General features: G+C 39.7%; 6 non-coding genes across 6 annotated transcripts; all 6 read right to left on the bottom strand.

Moving 5' to 3' along the window:
- Positions 1–1,946: 1,946 nt before the first annotated feature.
- trnak-uuu (transfer RNA lysine (anticodon UUU)) lies at positions 1,947–2,019 on the bottom strand. The gene has a single exon. It is a non-coding gene; the product is annotated as a tRNA-Lys (tRNA).
- Positions 2,020–2,187: 168 nt separating this feature from the next.
- trnas-uga (transfer RNA serine (anticodon UGA)) lies at positions 2,188–2,269 on the bottom strand. Its single transcript has one exon. It is a non-coding gene; the product is annotated as a tRNA-Ser (tRNA).
- A 132-nt stretch (positions 2,270–2,401) lies between these two features.
- trnah-gug (transfer RNA histidin (anticodon GUG)) lies at positions 2,402–2,473 on the bottom strand. The gene has a single exon. It is a non-coding gene; the product is annotated as a tRNA-His (tRNA).
- Positions 2,474–4,337: 1,864 nt separating this feature from the next.
- Positions 4,338–4,410, bottom strand: trnak-uuu (transfer RNA lysine (anticodon UUU)). Its single transcript has one exon. It is a non-coding gene; the product is annotated as a tRNA-Lys (tRNA).
- A 168-nt stretch (positions 4,411–4,578) lies between these two features.
- Positions 4,579–4,660, bottom strand: trnas-uga (transfer RNA serine (anticodon UGA)). The gene has a single exon. It is a non-coding gene; the product is annotated as a tRNA-Ser (tRNA).
- A 131-nt stretch (positions 4,661–4,791) lies between these two features.
- On the bottom strand, positions 4,792–4,863 carry trnah-gug (transfer RNA histidin (anticodon GUG)). Its single transcript has one exon. It is a non-coding gene; the product is annotated as a tRNA-His (tRNA).
- Positions 4,864–5,000: the final 137 nt, after the last annotated feature.

Below are 5,000 nucleotides of genomic sequence, written 5' to 3'. Positions count from 1 at the left end.
GGGGTGTTTTTAAACCACAGACAAGGTTTGAGAAAGAAAAAAATCATTATGAAAATATAATTATATTTTCCTTAATGTTCTTCCTAACTTCAGGCCTTATTATCATGCCATATTTAGAGTTACAGTACAGACCAAAAGTTTGGACACACCTTCTCATTCAAAGAGTTTTCTTTATTTTCATGACTATGAAAATTGTAGATTCACACTGAAGGCATCAAAACTATGAATTAACACATGTGGAATTATATATGGAATTATATACATAACAAAACAGTGTGAAACAATTGAAAATATGTCATATTGTAGGTTCTTCAAAGTAGCCACCTTTTGCTTTGATTACTGCTTTGCACACTCTTGGCATTCTCTTGATGAGCTTCAAGAGGTAGTCGCCTGAAATGGTCTTCCAACAGTCTTGAAGGAGTTCCCCGAGAGATGCTTAGCACTTGTTGGCCCTTTTGCCTTCTGTCTGCGCTCCAGCTCACCCCTAAACCATCTGGATTGGGTTCAGGTCCGGTGACTGTGGAGGACAGGTCATCTGGCGCAGCACCCCATCACTCTCCTTCTTGGTCAAATAGCCCTTGATGCCTTCAGTCTGACTCTACAATTTTCTTAGTCATGAAAATAAAGAAACCTCTTTGAATGAGAAGGTGTGTCCAAACTTTTGGTCTGTACTGTAACTTTGATGTTCTGTAAAACAACAAACTTTAAAATACTTTGTTCTTACTGGTGAAAATCAGATGGTCATCTCTGTCTTCTCTCAGGTACATCACAGTGTAAGCTTCACAGTTAACATCACTCTCATCATCAGCGTAGTCCATATCAACAACAAAAATATATCTTGACTCCATATAGTGGTTATTTTGGAAAAAAACCCGGGTATTTTGAGCAGTAGGATTATAAAAAGAATATGTGCTAATATAAAATTAAATTAAGTAGCCTATATAAAATTGCAAACATCTATCTTTCAGTACTTTTTTACTTAAGTACATAAAAAATCGAGTACTTTTGTACTTTCACTTGAGTAAGATTGAAAAAGGAGTACTTTTACTCTTACTGGAGTAATATTTTATTATATGTATCTGTACTTTTACTCAAGTACTTGACTTGTGTACTTCGTCCACCACTGACTATACCACTCAAAAGCTTGATGTAAATAATATAAATGTAACAAATACATGTAACTGTAACAAATGTAACAAAAAATGGTGTTCTTTTAATTTACCACCCTAAAAAACATGAAAAATATTCTCAGCTATTTTCAACATTAATAATAATGATAACAATAAAAGTTTTTATTTTTTATTTTTTACAAATTCAGATTGTTAAAAGGATTTCTTAAGGATTGTGTGACTGGAGTAATAATGCAAAAATAAAATTAGTTTGAAAGTCAGCTTTGATTGTTCCTAATAAACTGTTTAACTGCTCCCCCATATTAAATTATGTTGTGGGATAATTAAATATATTCTAAATAAACTCCAAACTTAAAATTATATACATTTATTTTGTTCTCACGTTCTTTCTTGTAACACCTCCCTCTCAGTGACAACAGCTGACTGAGCGGCTCTTTATGCAGCTCATTATGCAGGGCTTTGTCTTCTCAGGTGTAAATCATGATAGTTGACGCCTACTCGCATATGACTTTTACCAACAAAAAGTGTCTTAGACAATTTAAATCAATGTATTGTTTTCTGTAAGTGAGTAAACAAGATGATTTTCACATAATTTACAAAGAAAAATTCTAGGCTACAAGCTCCGGTTCTCAAAAATCCCAGGCACCATTGTTCTTTATGTATTTTTTGGCCTTGTTCATTTAACATTGTTCGTTTGTCACTAACCACAAGGGAGATCCCCTGATCACCGGGAGCAGGAAGGAACACCGTTCCAGTACAGAGTCAGCAGAAGAGATGGACCGTAGTGATAGCAAGGTGAGGCCAAAGAAAGACCTTCGCCCGAACAGGGACTTGAACCCTGGACCCTCAGATTAAAAGTCTGATGCTCTACCGACTGAGCTATCCGGGCTCTTGTCAAGTACTGGCATCTCATCTTTTATATAACAGCAGTTTTACAACAAGCTGCCCAGAAGAGACGCAGGTGTCACGGGATGAAAGCTAGAAGCAGTTAGGACAAAGGACCACAGAAGGCACAATTACCATCACAGAAAGCTAAAGCAACACTGCAAAGCCCTCCCGTAGTCGGCAGGGTTCGAACCTGCGCGGGGAGACCCCAATGGATTTCAAGTCCATCGCCTTAACCTCTCGGCCACGACTACGTCTAGCGGTAGGCTGCCTGCCCCCTTGTCTGGTGGCTCCCTGCACAGGCCAAGCGTCAAAAACAAAATAGAGAAGAAAGATGAGGTGGTAAAAAAAATATCAACCTTCCCGTACACTCAACGCCAGAGTGTTGCCGTGACCCGGATTCGAACCGGGGTTGCTGCGGCCACAACGCAGAGTACTAACCACTATACGATCACGGCGTGCCACTGGCTCACCCAAGTTAACCCCTGGAGCCCGAATAGCAGAAGCAGCAGCGGCGTGTTGGTCCATCGAAGAGGGACAGGACATTTCGCAAATCAGTGGGAGGACCTTGAAAAATTCATGGACGCTTTTCCTCGTGGCCTTCAGCAAACAGCGTAGTCAGCAGGATTCGAACCTGCACGGGGAGACCCCAATGGATTTCTAGTCCATCGCCTTAACCACTCGGCCACGACTACAAGAACAGACCAGCTTCTGCTCAGTTTGTGTGCAACACTGCTGCCTGACCTACTTGCAAACAACCCAACTCAGTCAGCAAGCTGACTGTAACCCAATAAAGGGTTTCCTTTTTTGGATACAGAAAATAATAACAACAAAACTTTGTGCACTTATAAAATAAAGATAACAAACAAGATGTGCTGTCTGCAGCCTTTGTCTGCGCTGATCTTCATTTACAAACACGTCATTAAAATGAACCTCTAACTCTGTGAATACTCAACGAAGAGACATGAGAGAGATATCTATAGAAAGCTTGACATTTCTACTTTTAAACTAAACAAGTGCTGCCGAAAACAAATATTCTGTGATAAAGTAATCCATATGAAAACAAGGCGATGTCCTTTTTTCACGTCTCCCTTCATTATATCTAAAGTGACCACGCCCCCGCGCTGAACGCTCTATTCAGATTCAAACTGAAGCGCGGCTTGAATACGCCCACACAGAAGAAAAAGCAGCCAGACTGTTGTTCAAGTGCTTTTATTTTACTGTTTGCTTCGCGATGAGAGGAATAACACATAATTCACCCCAAAAAGATGTGACGTGGTTGAGGATTTGAGAAATGGATTTCCTCAGAAAATAAAGAATGAAGCACTTTATTCAGCAGAGATCATAAACATGAGTAAGTCTCTTTATATTTATTTATATACTTTTACTAGTTTTCACATAACGTCTAAACATTTTACTAGTTAGACTTTTTCCAAACTATAATTCTTGACTAAATGTATAATTAAGTTAAATATTATGAAGTTTCAATAACAATATACAAAACTATACCACTCAAAAGCTTGATGTAAATAATATAAATGTAACAAATACATGTAACTGTAACAAATGTAACAAAAAATGGTGTTCTTTTAATTTACCACCCTAAAAAACATGAAAAATATTCTCAGCTATTTTCAACATTAATAATAATGATAACAATAAAAGTTTTTATTTTTTATTTTTTACAAATTCAGATTGTTAAAAGGATTTCTTAAGGATTGTGTGACTGGAGTAATAATGCAAAAATAAAATTAGTTTGAAAGTCAGCTTTGATTGTTCCTAATAAACTGTTTAACTGCTCCCCCATATTAAATTATGTTGTGGGATAATTAAATATATTCTAAATAAACTCCAAACTTAAAATTATATACATTTATTTTGTTCTCACGTTCTTTCTTGTAACACCTCCCTCTCAGTGACAACAGCTGACTGAGCGGCTCTTTATGCAGCTCATTATGCAGGGCTCTGTCTTCTCAGGTGTAAATCATGATAGTTGACGCCTACTCGCATATGACTTTTACCAACAAAAAGTGTCTTAGACAATTTAAATCAATGTATTGTTTTCTGTAAGTGAGTAAACAAGATGATTTTCACATAATTTACAAAGAAAAATTCTAGGCTACAAGCTCCGGTTCTCAAAAATCCCAGGCACCATTGTTCTTTATGTATTTTTTGGCCTTGTTCATTTAACATTGTTCGTTTGTCACTAACCACAAGGGAGATCCCCTGATCACCGGGAGCAGGAAGGAACACCGTTCCAGTACAGAGTCAGCAGAAGAGATGGACCGTAGTGATAGCAAGGTGAGGCCAAAGAAAGACCTTCGCCCGAACAGGGACTTGAACCCTGGACCCTCAGATTAAAAGTCTGATGCTCTACCGACTGAGCTATCCGGGCTCTTGTCGAGTACTGGCATCTCACCTTTTATATAACAGCAGTTTTACAACAAGCTGCCCAGAAGAGACGCAGGTGTCACGGGATGAAAGCTAGAAGCAGTTAGGACAAAGGACCACAGAAGGCACAATTACCATCACAGAAAGCTAAAGCAACACTGCAAAGCCCTCCCGTAGTCGGCAGGGTTCGAACCTGCGCGGGGAGACCCCAATGGATTTCAAGTCCATCGCCTTAACCTCTCGGCCACGACTACGTCTAGCTGTAGGCTGCCTGCCCCCTTGTCTGGTGGCTCCCTGCACAGGCCAAGCGTCAAAAACAAAATAGAGAAGAAAGATGAGGTGGTAAAAAAATGTCAACCTTCCCGTACACTCAACGCCAGAGTGTTGCCGTGACCCGGATTCGAACCGGGGTTGCTGCGGCCACAACGCAGAGTACTAACCACTATACGATCACGGCGTGCCACTGGCTCACCCAAGTTAACCCCTGGAGCCCGAATACCAGAAGCAGCAGCGGCGTGTTGGTCCATCGAAGAGGGACAGGACATTTCGCAAATCAGTGGGAGGACCTTGAAAAATTCATGGACGCTTTTCCTC

Source organism: Carassius gibelio, chromosome A20 (genome assembly GCF_023724105.1).
Source record: "Carassius gibelio isolate Cgi1373 ecotype wild population from Czech Republic chromosome A20, carGib1.2-hapl.c, whole genome shotgun sequence".
Classification (NCBI taxonomy): Eukaryota; Metazoa; Chordata; class Actinopteri; order Cypriniformes; family Cyprinidae; genus Carassius; species Carassius gibelio.
This window is presented reverse-complemented; position numbering and strand designations above follow the sequence as displayed.